Source organism: Lissotriton vulgaris, chromosome 8 (assembly GCF_964263255.1).
Source record: "Lissotriton vulgaris chromosome 8, aLisVul1.2, whole genome shotgun sequence".
NCBI lineage: Eukaryota > Metazoa > Chordata > Amphibia > Caudata > Salamandridae > Lissotriton > Lissotriton vulgaris.
The window spans coordinates 1,279,168,033-1,279,187,037 of record NC_141696.1 but is presented as its reverse complement, the minus strand read 5'-3'; the positions used below and the strand labels follow the sequence as shown (position 1 = coordinate 1,279,187,037).

The window sequence follows — 19,005 nt, the reverse complement described above, 5'->3', positions numbered from 1 at the left end:
TAATGGGGTAGAATTAGGGCTGGCCTGTCCCTCAGGGTACAATATCCGCCACATCCCAAGAGGGAAGGGCAGAGAAGGGGGGGGTTGGTGTTATCTTTAAGGAGGAACTGAATTGCGCCACCCTGCAGGTAGAGGAGGTTGTGGGAATGGAAATGATGGGCCTCACGTTTCAGGGACGAGGGGGTAACCTGCTCACAGGCCTTGTCTGCTATAGACCACCAGGGAGTGCCACATCCTATACGGCCTTCCTAGACGTAGTGGTGAGGCTTGCCCTAAGCCACTCCAGAATGGTGATTCTGGGAGACTTCAACCTGTGGGACAATGGTGTGTTGGGGCCCCATTTGAGAGACTTACTGGATGCTTGTAAGAATTTAAATCTGGTACAACTGGTAAACTCAGTGACTTATCAGGATGGTCACATGCTTGACCTCCTATTTGCCAACCCGCAGGAGACCGAAGTAATAGATATCACTCCACAAAGCTGGACAGATCACCACCTAATCCGCTTTAAAATCTTGGTAGGAGGAATAGTTGGCCCCATCAGCCACTCTGCGGCAGTTCGAACAGGCAGGGAGTGGGCAAAACTGGATAGAATGGACGTTCATTTGACCCTCCCCAATGGTGAGATGTTTGATCCCCAGGCTACGGTAGAAGGGAACTATAAGGCCTACTGGGAATTTGTCACGGGAGCTCTGGATAGGATGATCCTGATTAAAAGGATAAAAAGTAGGAAGAAACCATCCGCTCCCGGGTACACGGATGAGCTGAGAATGCTGAGACGGGTATGTAAGAAAGCTGAAAGAAAGTGGCGTCTGAACTACTTAGAGGGGGAAAAAAAGGAATTAAAAGTGCTACAGGGGAAATATAAGAAGCTGAACCTGGAGTGTAAAGCCGAGTAATACGCCAATTCTATTCTACAAGCCCCTAACAGCACGAAAGCTCTGTTTAAAATAGTTAGGAAGCTCTCCGCCCCGGCTTGTCTTGGTAATAAGACCATTGCGTCACAGGACCTGTGCAACAATATAGCCTGCCACTTTACAGATAAAGTGGCTAAGATTGTTGACAAGTTTCAAGGCCAAGATCCCGGTGACCCTGCTCCTGTGGAATATAAGGCGGAACCAATCCCTCTTCAGTTAGCCACCTTGGATAGATTTCCTAGCCTAAATGACTGTACAACAGCATGGCAGATAGCATATCCTCGGGCTCTCCGGACGATCCTATGCCGGTAAGAGTCTGGAAAACATTTGGTCGTGTAACCCTCCCATGGCTGCAACGTACCTGTAATCAATCCCTCGAGGAGGGAGCGGTTCCAGATGCCCGGAAGCAGGCAGTGGTGACACCCCTGCTAAAAAAAACATCTTTGGACCCTGCCAAGTCGGAGAGTTACAGACCCATTTCCCTGCTCCCCTACCCGGTTAAAATACTGGAGCGGGAATTGGGCAGGTCACTCTCCGGCTTCCTGGAGGAAAACCAGAAGCTGGACAGAGATCAGTTTGGCTTCCGCCCAGCACATGGGACGGAGTCCGCGCTGACCCTGATGCTGGACAAACTGAGAATGCGGGCCGACAGCGGGAATGTCACGGTGCTAATGCTTCTCGATATGTCGGCCGCATTCGACACGGTTTACCACTCTATTTTGCTGGGAAGGCTTGAGAGCATGGGGGTGCGGGGATGTGCACTACAATGGATGCGGTCCTACCTCTCAGGACAACAGCAGGTGGTCACATTGGCACCCTTCGCTGCTAATAAAACGGCAATAGATCATGGGGTCCCTCAGGGGTCGGCCATCAGCCCCATTTTATTTAATGTATATCTACAGCCGCTCCTCATTAAATCATTTGGGGTGGAGGTAGTAAACTATGCAGATGACACGCAGCTGGCGTTCTCCCTGGAAGGGAAGCACGCAGTCACAATGGACACATTCCAGGAATGTATGCGCCATACAGCCAGGTGGCTCAGGAAGAACTCCCTACAGTTTAATGGGGAGAAAACAGAGGTGTTGTACTGTGTCCCAGCAGGATTAACCAAGCACCTACCGAGGGAATTTAGACATACCCCGGAGGTGGAGCCAGTGCCACCGTCTGATACTTTAAGAAATCTAGGGGTCTTGCTGGACAAAAATCTACAAATGGAGTCACAGGCCAATAGGATAGCTGGCGTGTGTTTCGGTCTCCTACGGATGCTGCGCCGGCTCCTCCCGATCCTGCCAGACGACAAACGGTCGCAGGTGGTGAGGAGCATTGTCCAGAGCAGGCTGGACTATTGCAACTCGTTATATCTGGGAGCGCCTCAGTTTGTCATTGACAGGCTGCAGAGAGTGCAATCGGAAGCGGCAAAGCTGGCACTAAAAAGAAATCGCCGGGCCTCATCTCACCAAGCCCTACGGGATCTGCACTGGCTGCCGATCAAGGAGAGGGTACTTTTCAAGTCTCTGTGTATGGTATTCAAAGCAACGCATGAACAAGGCTCAGCTCCGCTGCAGGGGTGTTTCTCCTGGTATCGGCCACAGAGACAACTCGGTTCAGCTGGTGCAGGTCTGCTGGAAGTTCCAAGAGTCAAGCGGGCTAGGCTGGGAGGCAGGGCCTTCCGGGTGGTTGAGGCGCGCCGGTGGAATGAACTTCCCCTGAGCATTAGACAGTGTCAGTCCCTTATGAGTTTCAGACGCAGCCTGAAAACCTGGCTTTTTCCGCCGACTTGTTAGTGCTTCTCTGCGCCCATGATTCTTCTTCATCTGAGTCCGATATTGTAAAATCTATGCGCCAAGATACCCGTAGGGTGACCGTATGCGCGGTACAAAACATTCATACAATACAATACAACACAACAGTTCTGGCGTCAGCGGAGCGCTGGGGCCACATCCAAATGAATCTCGGCTTAATATTTATGGGATCGCATTTGTCTGGTCGGACGCCTGCGTGTAGATAGTCTAATGCAGCCTAATAGAGGTGTCTGGGCTGGTATTACTGTGATAGAGTCAGATATCTGGTCCGGTTCATAACTGCGATCTCTATTGCAGTCTTGACAATCCATTGCAAAGTTATAAACTTGCACGCTCATTCCCGGCCACCAGTATTTTGATTGCAATTCTATTAGAGATTTCAGGATCTCTTGGTGCCTCAGACTCAATCCCATGTGTGCTTCTTGAATCAAGAAGACCCTCCGGTTCGTGTTTGGAATTACTCTATCCCCCACTCCAGGGATTTGAGCAAAAGGAACGGAGTTCGCATCAATTATGCATGTATTTCCGAGTGGATAATTCAGAGGTAACGCCGTATAATTGCCTTCCATGGAGGCTTTTACTGCAAGCAGCGTTTCACCATCTATTTGTTATTTAGAACGCTTTTTGTAGCCACGGAAGCCGAGTGACCAGCTGCCGCTTTTTTAGCCAATGAATTCCCTGCAACGTGAATGCCATCATGTTGAAGACTCTGCGTATGTATCACGTTTTCTGCAAAAGAACTACTTGTTCCCAAAGTTTTTTTATGTTTGATTGTGCCACCTCTTTCATCTTTGTAACCATTTTTAATCCAGGTCTGCATGGAATTATTATAAGATTCGACGCAGAAATGCGAGTCGCACACTATTAGTGTGGGGAATTCGCGATCTGCATTTTCAAGCGCCATCTTCAAAGTTCGTAGGTCAGCTCTCTGAGCTGTACAGTTTCCAATTGATTCAGTTTTAGTGACCATTGGTCTGAATTTACCTAAGCGCCAGCGACCTTAAACAATCGCACACGCTGAAATGTAAACCTTTTTATCCACAACGTACTGTTGTGCAAATCTATCTGCGTATATTACACAGGTGTACTGTTCCAGAGGCAGAATTTCGATCGGCAGAGGACATTCGTATTCGTATTGTAGAAATTCTTGCGTTTTTAGGTTAGAATCAAATTCGTATACTACGTCTGGTGCAGCAAGAGAATTAACCCATTGTATCCATCTCGGATGTAATGCTTTAGCATTTGGAATGCTTGCTCTGGTTACTGCTTCTAAAGCAGGTACTGGTGTAACGATTATTATACGTTTACCTTGTGCAAGGGCTCTTTCTTTTGCTACAGCAGTTTGTACCGCAGTTAGAATTTTTTCAGTAGAACTGAATTTCATTTCAGCTTGTGTGTACAAGTGTGATTTGTACTGTTTCTCCCTCATTGGAGGTCAGGTATGTAAATCCGCATCTTCCTGGGATGACTCGGATTACAAGGTTGCGTTCGTTTGCGCGTGTTTGCAGTTTTGTTTTAGTTAACATGTCGGTTTGTAATGATCTTAAAATTTCTGTGTGTTTCTGAGTCCAATTAGTTGGTTTGAAATCAGGTTTTATTAATTCGTAGAGTGGTTAAACCCTCTCTGCATAATTTAAAATGTAAGTTCTTCCGAAGTTCAGCAAACCTAGAATTGATTTAAGTTTTTCAGCGTTTTTGGAGCTTGGAGTACTGCACACTTCTCTAAGAAGTTGTCTGCTAGGCTTTTGCCTTCACTTGATAATTCATATCCTAAAAATAGGACTTTCTGGTTAGTAATTCGTGATTTTTTAAAGTTAAATTTGTACCCTTCAGATGCGAACCCAAGTATGATGGTGTTCACTCTTTTCAAGTGTCTCTCCAGGTCATTGTCTGTAAGATAGATGTCATCGACATAAGATAATGCCTCATCATCATATATTTGTAGTAACTCTCTTACCCTAGCTGAAAATCCCTGTGGGAGACGACAAAATTGCTTTTGGTCCCCCATGCTGCAGAAAGCGGTCAAATACCTGCTTTCTGGTGCAATGTTTTGACAGAAAAAAACATTTGAAATATCTAATGTCGTTTTATATTTTTTGCGCACGATATTATTCATTGTGCTGCACTGTGTGAGTTTTGTACAGCAAATGTTTCACAACAAGAGTTTAGGTGTCTGTAGTCCAAAACTAGACGATATGAATCGTCTGGCTTGGTGACAGGAAACAAAGGATTGTTCATTTGTGAGGTGCATGTTTCAATCACCCCCTGGTACTCAAGTTGATCTAAGATCTCACTGGCTTGTTTTTTAGCTTCTTGCTTAACAGGATACTGCCTTTGTGAAGTAGGTTGATTTTTTAACTGGATTTTATGGTGAGGAGAATCCTCATCCCATCCTACATGATTTTTATATAATGCAGGAGCTTGGGCCACTGCCCATTTTCTAGCATATGTGTATTTTTTATGAATTGGAATGTGATTTGAGAAGGCAGGCATAATCATTTCTTCGCCATGTGGGCACTCCCTGACAAACTCTGGTGGCCAGTCTTTCTCTGCTAGAAGGATATCATAGCCTTTAGATAGGTTTTCCCAGAAGAGACCTTTTATTTTCCTAGTTTTATCTCCCTCTATACGTAATGTTATTTCATATAGTTTATGGGGCACGCTAACTCTGGTGTCTGCAGTTTCCACCTGAATGTATTCATTCGTGTCCACTGTCTCCAGAAGATTCATTAGGATCTTGCAAGCTATTGTCACTTCTGCTGCACTGTCTAGCATCGTTTGGGACCACTCTCCGTTCTTGAGTTGTGTCCTCAGGATCCTCGGCATGTTTTATTTTAATACTGGCTACCTTCTTTTTGGGAAATTGTAATTTTTTACTTTGATGAGCAGCTTCTTTTTCTTTGGACTTGATGCGCTCTTCTTTGTGTTCTGACCGTCCTCTTCTTTCCGATTTCTGTGAGGAAGTCTGAAAAGATCGAGAGGGACGTGTATCAATATCTTGATATCGGTCAGGTTTTTTAAAATTTTCCCTATTTCTAAGGTTATATCTTTTTTCAGAGGGCTCCCGTTGGGGAGACTTTCCCCCTCTTTCTGGAGATCTATCTCTCCGTTGGGGAGATCTTCCTCTGGTCTGGGACTGTTTTCCCCTGGAAGTGGTTTGCTTACTACCCTTCCACTTCTTTTTTAGAATTTATTAAGTTATTTTTAATGAAAGTCTTTTCAGGATTTTCAGTTAGTTGTGGTTTTAGTGGTTTCCCACCCAAACTGTCTCTACCTAATTCTTCATAGGATTTTTCAATTATTCTTGCAAGTTCAGAAGGTTGGTCTGCTATATCTGTTTCTTTTAATTTCTGGCGGTAGGTTTTACCGTCAATTGAACTAATTGCCTATATGCATTTGTTAATTCTTTTATTCGAACTAAAAGTTCTTCGCTTGACATTTTTTCAATGCCAGGATGTGGTGTATAGCTGGCTAAAACCGGCCATGTGGCTCCTGGTCTACCTAGTGGACCGAGCCTGGTAATGTGATTTTGATGTTTTAGGGCGCCATTAAACCAGAGCTCTTGCTCTTGGTAAATTAGTGGAATTTCAACTTCCTCGAAAGGCGTGTATTCCGCTGGAGGTTCCCCTACTTTGTAGTAGTGGAATTCGTGTGTTACAACCATTTGCTGCTGGAAAAGTTATCCATGAATAGAATACCTCTGTCTGCCGATATTCATGTGCCTCGACAACAAATATGACTGTACCACCTCTTGATGATACACCATTTTCTATGAGTTTTATAGTTAAGGTTTTCCTTACATTTACCGGGATGAGTATTGCATCCAGTTGATCTTGTTGGAGACTTGTGTCTTCCGTCAAAGGTTGAGCTGCTAGTCTAGCTCTATCCCGTTTGTCGTCACTCTCTGTCATTTTGCTGACAGAAAGTTTGCAGAGCAAGTTTCAAGGAAACAAAGATTAGGTGCACAATTTTTTGGAACACTGTATCCTTCAACGTTGACTAAACCAAAAACTAATACATAGGAATCTCTTCCTACTAAGTTTTGGCGGATATTAACCTTTTACCCACTCCAGACGTCTATTGGAGCTTTTACGGGAAAAGGGGTCTGTGTGAAAAGCACGACTGAGTTACTCTAGTATCTAGCGTTAAATTATCGCCTTACCAAACGTTGGGCGCCATGTAGTGTAGTTCCTATATTCCCAATAGGCTCTGCGCATTGGAATAACAAACGATAGCTTGGACGTAGGACTGAGGTCGACTAGGCCTCTATTGAATATGTTAGACTTAATTGTGTGTGCCAGCTAGCTCAGAGGTCACTAGAAACTTTCTTGAGTAAACAAGAAGGCGTTTAGCTTTCCTGAATAGACAAGAAGGGACTAGCTTCTAACAACCATATCACATGACAACTTTGTTCCCCCTGCAATAAGGAATATATCTCTAGAGTCGCGGAAACAATAGATAGCTATTTTACTCAGTCAATCGTGCATGCTTCGTTTCACCAGAAATGCAGAGAAATAGAGAGACGGGCGTTTTCAATAAAAGGGTTATTTATTGAGCAGTCTTCTTTCTCATGCAAGAGAAATGAATTGCCACAATTGCAATACTTGTCATAAAGTAAAGTGCGTACAGTAAAAGGAGTAATATGAAATAATACTGTAAAAGTATTTATATGGTTTCTAGGCCATATGATACTTAAAATGGATAAAATACATACAATGATAAAATAATGACTAAACGTACTCAACTGGTGTTTCTAAGATACGCCTACCCCAGTGTACCTAACCTAAGCCTAGTACGTGGGAAGGAGTAGATGAGTTACAGTTTTTTGCCAAGAATCTGAATCTGAATCAAGAATTCCCTGCTGGACAACCTCTCCAACCTCGGACTCCAGCAAGCACATCTCCTTCAGCCACTCCACCGGACTTCATTGGACTGATCAAACTGCGTGCACTTCAACTTCAGTAGAACCACGACCCACCACCACTCGCAACAGGTTCCCCGCAGGAGCTGGAGCAAGATCACCACCGACCAGCTCACCACCTCCCTCAGCCAGAACCCTCCCGCCAACACAACGGACCCCAACGAAGCAGCCCGCAACTTCAAACAGTGGCTCTCCAACTGCGCCGATGACCTCGCACCTCTGAAGAACCCACCCAGCAGACCCAGCAGCAAGAAAGCCTCGTGGTTCACCAACAAACTCAAAACCTCCAAGAAAAACTGCCACACACTCAAAAGAGCCTGGCACCACGACCAGACCACCGGAAACATGACAGCCCTCAAGAACGCCACCCGCACACCACCAGCTGATCCGCACCACCAAAAGGACAACATTCAAAGAACGACTGGACAACAACACCCACAACAGCAAGGAACTCTTCAGAATCGTCAAAGAGCTCTCCAACCCCAGCGCCGGAAACAACGACATCACACCCTCGCAAGACCTTTGCGACTCGCTCGCCTCATTCTTCCACCGCAAGATCGCCGACATACACAACAGCTTCGGCGCACAGACCACGCACCCAACCACCGAACCAACGCCCCCCACCACCACCCTCTGCAACTGGTCCCCGGTCAGCACCGAAGACACCACCCGCATGATGAACACCATCCACTCCGGATCCCCAACCAACCCCTGCCCCCACCACGTCTTCAACAAGGCCGACTCCATCATCGCACCCCAACTCCGGGACAACATCAACATCTCCTTCACCACCGCCACCTTCCCGGAGAGCTGGAAGCATGCCGAGCTCAGCGCCCTCCTGAATAAACCGACAGCGGACCCCACCGACCTCAAGAACTTCCGCCCCATCTCGCTCCTCACTTTTCCTGCCAAAGTCATCGAGAAGACCGTCAACAAACAGCTCGCCGCCTTCCTCGAGGCAAACGGATCCCTCGACCCCTCACAGTCCGGTTTCCGAGCCGACCACAGCACCGAGACCGCCCTCATCGCAGCCACCGACGACATCAGATCCCTGCTCAACAACGGGGAAACAGCCGCCCTCATCCTCCTGGACCTCTCTGCAGCGTTCGACACAGTTTGTCACCGCACACTTATACAGCGCCTAAGCAACACCGGAATCCAAGAAAAGGCACTGGAGTGGATCATCTCGTTCCTCGCCAGAAGAACCCAGAGAGTCCGCCTCCCCCAGTTCCGATCCGCAGCCACCAAAGTCATCTGCGGCGTACCTCAAGGATCCTCGCTCAGCCCCACCCTCTTCAACGTCTACATGAGCCCCCTCGCAGCCATCGCACACCAACACAACCTTAACATCATTTCCTACGCCGACGACACCCAGCTGATCCTCTCCCTCACCAACGACCCCGCCACCGCCAGAGCCAGCCTACACGAAGGAATGAAAGACGTCGCCGAGTGGATGAAGAACAGCCACCTGAAACTGAACTTAGACAAGACGGAAGTCCTCATCCTGGGATCATCTCCCGCTGCCTGGGACGACTCCTGGTGGCCCCCTGCCCTGGGCACCACCCCCAAGCCACGGACCACGCACGAAACCTGGGCTTCATCCTGGACTCCTCCCTCTCGATGACCAAACAAGTCAACGCCGTCTCGTCAACCTGTTTCAACACCCTGCGCTTGCTCCGAAAGATCTTTCAATGGATCCCCACTGAAACCAGGAAGACTGTCACCCAGGCCCTCGTCACCAGCAGACTGGACTACGGGAACACCCTCTACGCTGGAACCACAACCAAACTACAGAAAAGACTCCAGCGCATACAGAACGCCTCCGCACGACTCGTCCTGGACATCCCCCGCCACAACCACATCTCCGCCCATCTGAGAGACCTGCACTGGCTCCCCGTCAGCAAGAGGATCACGTTCAGGCTCCTCACCCACGCACACAAGGCTCTCCACGACATGGGCCCCAAATACCTCAACAACAGCCTCACTTTCTACACGCCCACTCGCCAGCTGCGATCGACCAGCCTCGCCATCGCCACCGTACCACGCATTCGCAAAGCCACGGCCGGAGGAAGATCCTTCTCCTACCTGGCACCAAGACATGGAACTCCCTCCCCATCCACCTACGGCTGACTCAGGACCATCTCTCCTTCAGTAAGCAACTCAAGACCTGGCTTTTCGAGCAGTAACGGACCCCTCCCCCCAGAACCTTGAGCCCTAGCGGGTGAGTAGCGCACTATATAAATCTGATTGATTGATTGATCTATGGGTCTAATCAGCTCCGTACCTTAGGTATAGAATGAAGGAGGTCTTGTATCTCTCTCTCAGGACTCGATCTCCCAGAAACCCGCAAGGGTGACCGGAAAACACTGGAGCTGGATTTCTCGACAGGAGAAAAGACAGCGTCTTTCTCAGTACGTCAGCAGGGAGGGTCAGCTTCCTTCGGCACTCACATCAGCAAGGCGTCGGGCAAGTAGATAGCCGATCTGCTCTAAACCACTGTGTGTTGCTTAAGGCAGATCCTGGTATATTTATACCTGGAAGGTGCTGAGTTTGACGTATGGTTGAACATAAGACATCACAAAGAACTGGCAGTTCTTTCAGGACTTTCAGGAGTTCTAGGACAAATCAAAACAGAAGCAGGGTAAATTCCTGGGCTGCTGGAGGCTTGGTTTGTTTAAGAACGCGTTGTACTTTCTAGGAGTCTATGGCAGTAGCCTTGCCGTATTTAGACTGCACTGGCTATGACTTAATATGAATATGATTCTTATGCATTTATAAGGATAGGATTTATTATAACCACACAAGGGCATAAATCGGGAATATCTAATTAGGGTCTTAGATACATTCCCAACAACTGCAGTAATAACTACTGCTTAAGATATACATAGAGTAAGTTGGGATCAGTGCTTTTCTTACACTGGGTAATGACACTACTTTGAGACATAGTCAGTCACATCTTTGATATCCCCAGAGGGGTATTTCTCACTCACTATCATGCTATTGGCTGTTTGTTGTAACCTTCCACCTTATACGGAGTGCTGGCATTGAAGTGCACTAACAACGGTACACGCATTCTTTTTTAGTGGTCTATTTTTTGTGGAAAACCTATTGTGAATAACACAATACAGTGACTGAGTCAGCCCCTTACTCATGACTGAACGGCTTACTGGTGTGTCTCACTTACCAGCTCATGTTCAATGATTTTCTCCCTATTCTTGTGCTTGTCCCACCCAAGAAGCGTTTCATTCTCACTGTCTTTTGATTGGATGGCATGTATCCTTACACTGCCTACACCTGCACGCGGGGACCAAATTTAGCAGTGAAATGATGGGGAATAACATCTGCAGGAGGAGATGCATTTGGGACTGAGGCATAGTGAAGGAAGGGCACAGAATTACCACACCAGATGAAAAGAATGATATATTTACAGGAGAATGGACATCTGAAGAAGCGGAGAGAGATCACTCCACTCTATTAACCTTGGGGGTAGGGAGGGAGGAAGAACAGGCCATCTGTAGGAAATGTGAGGAGAGGCTGAAAATTGATCCACCTATAGAACAAGGAGTCGTCTGCATTAGTGGAGGACCACAAAGGTTCATGATCACCCTAGAGTGAGCTAAGATCGTCCCGCAAGAGCAGAATCGCTCAAGCAGCTTAGGGCTGTCCTGTCTCTGAAGGAGTGCAGAAGCAAAAAGTTACCACAATACTGGAAAGTGTATGTCAGGGACACCTTTTCTCCACGACAGGGGTGCAATGCATCCCCATATTCTTTTCACATCTAGCTCATTCGTGGACAGAATCAACCCCTAGAAAAACAGGAAGCTCATTGGGAGCACATTGGAGAGTGAAGCCCATGTTGGTTGATTGCAGGAGCTGCTATGCTGGTCTAACTGGCTCTGAATTTACGGTCTGTGCCTAGAAGTGAAATGAGAACAGACACCGGGTTACCATCTCTCCCTCAGCTTTACCTCAGTCCACCTTACGTCTTTCTGCTCTTGCTCTGACACTGTAATCCCAGTGTGTTACATGAAGTACATTATACATGTAGATTTACTTATATTTAAAACTACTGCATGGAGGAGTAAAGTTACAATTTTGCGCTATTCATATTTTCCGAGTGAAGACTTACATTGCCTCCACTCTCTGGTGTAGACTCATAAAATGGATTAACAGTATAACGTTATTACAAGTAACCTTTCACATTGTAGGTGGAGATCTTTGTCACCATGGAAAGGTTTTCCGGTGGGAAAGTACAGAGTTAAATATTCTTCTTTTTTTTAAATGTAAATGTAAAATAATTTGAAATATTTATTATAAACCTAGAACTATTAAAATAAAGTGATACAGCCTATCAACTCATTAAATTCAATATAAATGAATTAAAATATATTTATGTGCTTAAATATTTCTTAAAGAATAATTTTGAGTCACTCACCCACTGTAATATTTTTTGTTAAATATGTATTATTTATACTTTGATAAATGTTACATGCAGAATTGATTGAAGTAAAGCCTGCACCAGCCAGACCTTGTCCAGGGGCGAAGGAGGACTACACTCCCAAGACTCCTGCAGGCCCAGGACGCACCCTGCTGCATCACTGTTGTGCCCAGAGGCACTTAAATCTTATTGCGGGTCATGCGGCGTAGGACACGTGCGGACGGCGCCCGGTGAAGAGCAGGCCCATCCTTGCCCGTCATTGACGGGAAGAGGCAGGGCAGGGCCACACCCTTTGGCTTTTATTCATTGTGTCTCTTCAGTGATCATTTCTGCCATCTCAAGGTACTGTGACATTGTATTACAAGCACATCATTATTACGAAGTGGGGAATCCAAGGAGCTCAAGTACCTCCCCCCCCCCCCCCCCCCCCCCCCCCCACTAAATAATCGAAACAGCTATAAGTCTGTTGGGTTCCAGTCATTCAGTATTATTAATTGTCTGCAATTAGTGGCAAGGAGTGATTGTGTTCACTCTGAAGGCGGCGCTATTGGGGGGTGGGCAAACTGGAGCCAAGGTATCTTGAACTCTACCAGGTGGTGGTCTGTTTCCATTTGTACCTACTAATCCTAAGTGTAAGACCAGAGACCAGAAATGGGGAAGAGGACATCTGCAAATAGAGGGGGGGAGGTGACACAGGTGAAACTCACCACAGCTATGCAGGCTCATTAGAATGCTGGGAGCAATTGTGTTTTAGATCGTATTGAAGACATGTTGGTTGAGTGCAAGGAGAATTTGGATACCCCTGTGCCTGTCTCCTCCTGTAGCCTGAATGGTTCTAAACAGAGGTCACCAAAACACATTCCTGCAATGTTTAGGAAACCCAACAGTCGCAGTAGCAAGTCGATCAAACTTGAGCCTATTGGCATTGATGCTGATGCAGAACTAAAGAGTTCAGCTCTTTTATGTAACTCATGCAGCCCAAAGCCTACCGGACTCTGACCTTACCCTTGGCAATAGGTTTACACCCCTCCAACCCTTGTGCCATAACCAAGAGGGGAAGGAGGTTGTGGTGGGAATTGTGGGGGCAGGGGAAGGAATGGTAGATAGGAGTGATAATGGTGGTGAAGTTGGAGGTGATATACCTTGTAAAGAGTTACCCTTCCCAGACTCTTCTGTTTCTAAGATTATAGGCGACCAGAGGGAAGAAGGTTTACAAAAAGGGGGTGGTGATGAACAGAGTGTCTGAGTTAAACAGACCACTCTTACCCAGTCCAAAGATCAGGGCTTGATCCATCACCGTTATTTATCTCACTGCCCCATCCCAGCTCAGAACCTGGCTATATGCAAATCAGTCTGTCCCTGGCCCAGTGCATCATGGGAACAGGGCAGACTAAACTACCAAGCCAATTCTTCACCAGAAAGGAGACAAGCTACCGGGGACCGGTTTCTGGCATTTCAGCCTTCTTCGGCCCGGCTTGCTTGAATCCTGATGGAGCAGTGAGAAAGGGACTCATGTCTGAGTATACCCTGCCACACCTATAGTGGCCAAAAACGATTTACAAAAAGGGGGTGGTGATGAACAGAGTGTCTGAGTTAAACAGACCACTCTTACCCAGTCCAAAGATCAGGGCTTGATCCATCACCGTTATTTATCTCACTGCCCCATCCCAGCTCAGAACCTGGCTATATGCAAATCAGTCTGTCCCTGGCCCAGTGCATCATGGGAACAGGGCAGACTAAACTACCAAGCCAATTCTTCACCAGAAAGGAGACAAGCTACCGGGGACCGGTTTCTGGCATTTCAGCCTTCTTCGGCCCGGCTTGCTTGAATCCTGATGGAGCAGTGAGAAAGGGACTCATGTCTGAGTATACCCTGCCACACCTATAGTGGCCAAAAACGATTTACAAAAAGGGGGTGGTGATGAACAGAGTGTCTGAGTTAAACAGACCACTCTTACCCAGTCCAAAGATCAGGGCTTGATCCATCACCGTTATTTATCTCACTGCCCCATCCCAGCTCAGAACCTGGCTATATGCAAATCAGTCTGTCCCTGGCCCAGTGCATCATGGGAACAGGGCAGACTAAACTACCAAGCCAATTCTTCACCAGAAAGGAGACAAGCTACCGGGGACCGGTTTCTGGCATTTCAGCCTTCTTCGGCCCGGCTTGCTTGAATCCTGATGGAGCAGTGAGAAAGGGACTCATGTCTGAGTATACCCTGCCACACCTATAGTGGCCAAAAACGATTTACAAAAAGGGGGTGGTGATGAACAGAGTGTCTGAGTTAAACAGACCACTCTTACCCAGTCCAAAGATCAGGGCTTGATCCATCACCGTTATTTATCTCACTGCCCCATCCCAGCTCAGAACCTGGCTATATGCAAATCAGTCTGTCCCTGGCCCAGTGCATCATGGGAACAGGGCAGACTAAACTACCAAGCCAATTCTTCACCAGAAAGGAGACAAGCTACCGGGGACCGGTTTCTGGCATTTCAGCCTTCTTCAGAGGGAAGAAGGTAGCATGCTGAATTCAGCAATAAATCAACTCTCATGACAGATCAAGCTTTTATAAGCCATAGGCGATCGTGACATTCAACCCCGTCCCAAACCCCTACTAACCACACCAATCCAAGCTATCCAGTGTAGACTATGCCCCAACTACGACCTTCGCAAACTGATACTGCTATCCATGAGTGTAAGGCCATTGAAAAGGCTCTATATAGAGATCCACAGGGTTAGTTTGCCCCACATGGAAGCCACTAGTGGTCCATTGACGCACCAGGGTCTTCTTCCCACCTTTGGTTGCTTACACAGCACCAATCGAGACCATAATCCCTCAGACAAATTTATAGTCATGCGGGACAACTTTCCCTTGCCACCAAAACCTATTTATATGATTAATGTACCAAAGGCTTCATTGTATCAAAGGTTTGAAGGGAAAGACCTCCTCATAAATAAAACCATTCACTGGATTCGCCATGTGAGGGGATGTCGCTCTGCTATTAGAGAGGATATCCTGAGAGCCAGAAGGATATCCTATCCAAACAATTCTACGGACTGTATCGAACTGTGTTTGGCTGATGAGAAGATGGCTATAACTTGATTGCCCTAGAAGCAAGATGAACATTAGTTACTTACCTGTAAACTGTGGTTCTCCAGTATTGGTGTCTTTCACAGATTCACATGCTTGAATATTCCCCGTAGTCGAAGTGGGAGTCCCACGGTACATAAAATAGTAGTATATATATATATATATATATATATATATATATATATATATATATATATATATATATACACATACATATACATACATATACACATATAGAAAAATATATATATATATATATATATATATATATATATATAATTATACATATACATATGAAGGGTAATACGTATAAAATATAGAAATAAAGTTAAAAAGACCCTAGAACTGAAAAGGCCCATAGAAGCCTTAAAGGGAGAATTCACTTTAGTAACATATCAGAGTCATTATAATAGTCCACATTCCAGCCAATCAGGCAGTAGCACCCTCTAGAACCTTCTCCTCAGAAGCTTAGGCCCTCAGATTTTCGCAGCACCAAAGTGAGCTATAGTACATGAGGAGAAAGCCTCTGAGGGGAGGAAGGGTGGGTCACATGTGAATCTATGAAAGACACCAATACTGGAGAACCACAGTTTACAGGTAAGTAACTAATGTTCTTCTCCAGTATTAGTATTCATAGATTCACATGCTTGAATAAGATTAGAAAGCAGGAAACCAATACATAAGTCATAAAAGGCAGTGAAAATCAAAGTGAGTGAAATCAGTGCACATATTAACATATCATACATTTATACATATGGCAAAACCTTTTATGACAGGAGGCGGGAAGCAACAGAGGCTCACCTTAGTTGAAAAGATTTCGTAGCACCGCTTGTCCCACAGCAGCATCTGCAGCGTCCGCTGAATCCAGACAATAGTGCCTCGTAAAAGTGTGTCTGCTCGTTCACGTTGCAGCTCTTGCGCAGAGGCACTCCAGCAAAGAGGGCGGTAGATGATGCCACAGCCCTTGTTGAGTGTGCTCGCACCGGAGCAGAAAGAGGCTTTCCAGCCCGTTGATGGCAGAAGGAGATGGCAGAAGGAATCCATCTAGTAATGGATGGTTTAGTGACTGGTTGTCCTTTGCACATTCGGCCATAGGCCACGAAGAGCTGGTCTGATTTTCGAAAAGGAGCGGTGCGCTGAATGTAGAATTTCAGGCAAGGGTTTAAATCCAAAGAATGTAGGGAACGCTCAGCAGGAGACTGAGGATTTGGGAAGAAAGTCTTGAGAATGATAGGCTCATTAAGATGGAAATCCGTAGGAACCTTGGGGATAAATTTCGGGTTTGTACGCAAAGTAACAGCGTCCTTGGAGAATTGAAGAAATGGAGGCTGAATGGTGAATGCTTGAATGTCACTTACTCGCCTGGAGGATGTAAGCGCGAGTAGGAAAGCAACCTTCCACGTGAGGAATTTTAAGTCAGCTGAATGGATGGGCTCAAAAGGAGGTAAGAGGAGCGGAGATAAAACCAGATTCAGGCGCCAAGCAGGCGGCGGAAGACGTATTGGCGTATACAGTCGAAAGAGGCCTCTGAAGAACTGTTGGATGATTCGAGAGGAATACAGTGATGTGGAGCCATCATGACGAAATCGAGAAATCGCTGCCAGAAAGACTTTAAGAGTGGAATGCGAAAGTCCTGACTTCGCTAGAGATAGGAAAAAAGGCAGGATTTGCTCTGGCTTGGCGTGCAGCGGATCAAGGGCTTCCTTGTGACACCAGACACAAAACGGCTTCCACTTCAGTTGATATGTCTTAACGGTGGAAGGAGCGCGTGCATGAGCCAGCACTTCCCTGCACTCCGGACCAATATTCAAACGTGAGAACTCATTGTGCTCAGGTTCCAAGCATGCAGTTGGAGATATGCCGGATCCGCATGGCAAATCCGTCCCTGTTTCATGGTTAGCAGGTGAGGTAGAGCGCGAAGAAGAATTGGATCGCACTGGGAAAATAGGAGGAGATCCGTGAACCATGGGCGGCGTGGCCACCTGGGCGCAATCAGTATGATGTGACAGGGTTGAAGCCTCATCCTGTGCAACAGGCGCAGAACTAGAGGAAGCGGGGGAAAAGCGTAAGCGAATTAGTTTGACCAATTGATCGAAAACGCATTCCAGATGGACTCTCTGTGGGGATGCCGACTTGCAAAGCGTAGGCATTTGCGGTTGGTCAGTCGCAAACAAGTCCATTTGTGGTTGGCCCCACTGACGAAAGACATATTCTAGAGTTGGTTGGTGGAGTTCCCACTCGTGATTGTCTGCAAGTGATCTGCTGAGAGAGTCGGCAAGGACGTTGGAGACACCCGGCACGTGAACTGCTGACAGGTGGACTAGATGGTGAATCGCCCATTCCCAGATTGCTTGTGCCTGTTTGGAAAGCAGAAGAGACCTCGTTCCTCCCTATTTGTTTAGATAGTGCATGCTGGTGATGTTGTCTGTCCGCACCAGCAGCGATTGGCCTTTACCAGCCTCCGGAAAGATTTCAGGGCGAGGAAGATGGCCAAGAGTTCTAGGCGATTTATATGCCATGTGCGTTGAATTGCAGTCCATTTGCCCTTGACCGACATCCCTTTGAGGTGTGCCCCCAACCCTCCAAGGATGCGTCCATTGTGAGGTTAAGCGTAGGAGCTGTATCCTGGAAGGGCCGCCCGGCAGCGATGTTTGGAAGGTGAGCCCACCATTCTAATGCTGTTTGAATGCGGGGGTTCAGGCAGATTTTGTTGTTGAACGACCCAGAGACCTGTTTCCATTGTTTGTCCAACTCCTCTTGTACTACTCTCATATGAAGCCTGCAGTGCGGAATCAGATGGATGAAAGAGGAGGCCATGCCCAGAAAGGATTTCAACATCCGGACTGAAACAGACTTTTTTGATCTTAGAAAAGTGACCATGTTGAGTATGCGAACTTGTCGCTCCTGTGAGACAAACACCTGTGCCAGACGAGAATCGATCAAGGCTCCTAGAAAGATTCTCTGTTGAGATAGACGAAGAATAGACTTTTCCTGATTGATAGAAAGGCCCAGGGTGCAAAAAAGTGACAGGCAAATCTGAGTGTGTTGCCTTGATGCTTGATATGTATGAGCCTTTATTAGACAATCGTCTAAATAAGGGTAAAATTGAATATCCTGCAGGCGAAGGAAAGCTGCGACCGGAGCCATGACCTTTGTAAAAACTCTTGGTGCCTAACGAAGGCCGAATGGCAACACCTTGAACTGGAAGTGCTTCGATCGGACAGTGAAGCGAAGATATTTTCTGTGTTTGTGGAATATTGGCACATGAAAATATGAATCTTAGAGGTCGATAGTGGATAGGAACTCTCCGGGATTGAGGTACTGTAGAATTTCCAATAAAGTTAACATTCGGAATGTTTGTGATCTGATGAACTTGTTTAGGGCTCTTAAGTCCAGAATGGGGAGCCACTCTCCAGACTTTTTCCTGATTAAAAAGAAACGGGAATAAAAACCCGTGCCCTGTTGATCTCGAGGAACCACTTCGACAGCCCCTTTTTGTATCATGATCTTGACTTGAGCCAACAGTTCTTTCAGACGAGCTGGGGGCGGGCCCGAGGGTGGGCCGTTGGGGAGAAATTTTGTGAATTCGAGAACGTGTCCCTTTGAGATGACATCTAGGACCCAACGATCCGAAGTGATATGTGACCAATTGTAGAGCTTTTGAGAGATTCGACCTCCAATTTTCAGAGTCGGAGAACACTGTATCCTGGGAAAGTCACTGCTTTTAGAGGTGGTACCGCCTCTGTAGTTGTTTTTTCTCTGATAAGGTCTTGAATCGGATTGGCGATTTTGAGACGGATAGTTGTACCTCTGCTTGTTGTCGCCATAGGAACGA

The 19,005-nt window shown here is 46.6% G+C and overlaps 1 protein-coding gene across 2 annotated transcripts in view; it reads right to left on the bottom strand.

Annotated features, from left to right (window-relative positions):
- The window catches only part of SKA3 (spindle and kinetochore associated complex subunit 3), a 627,619-nt gene that overhangs the window by 16,157 nt on the left and 592,457 nt on the right, over positions 1–19,005 (bottom strand). The window lies entirely within an intron of this gene.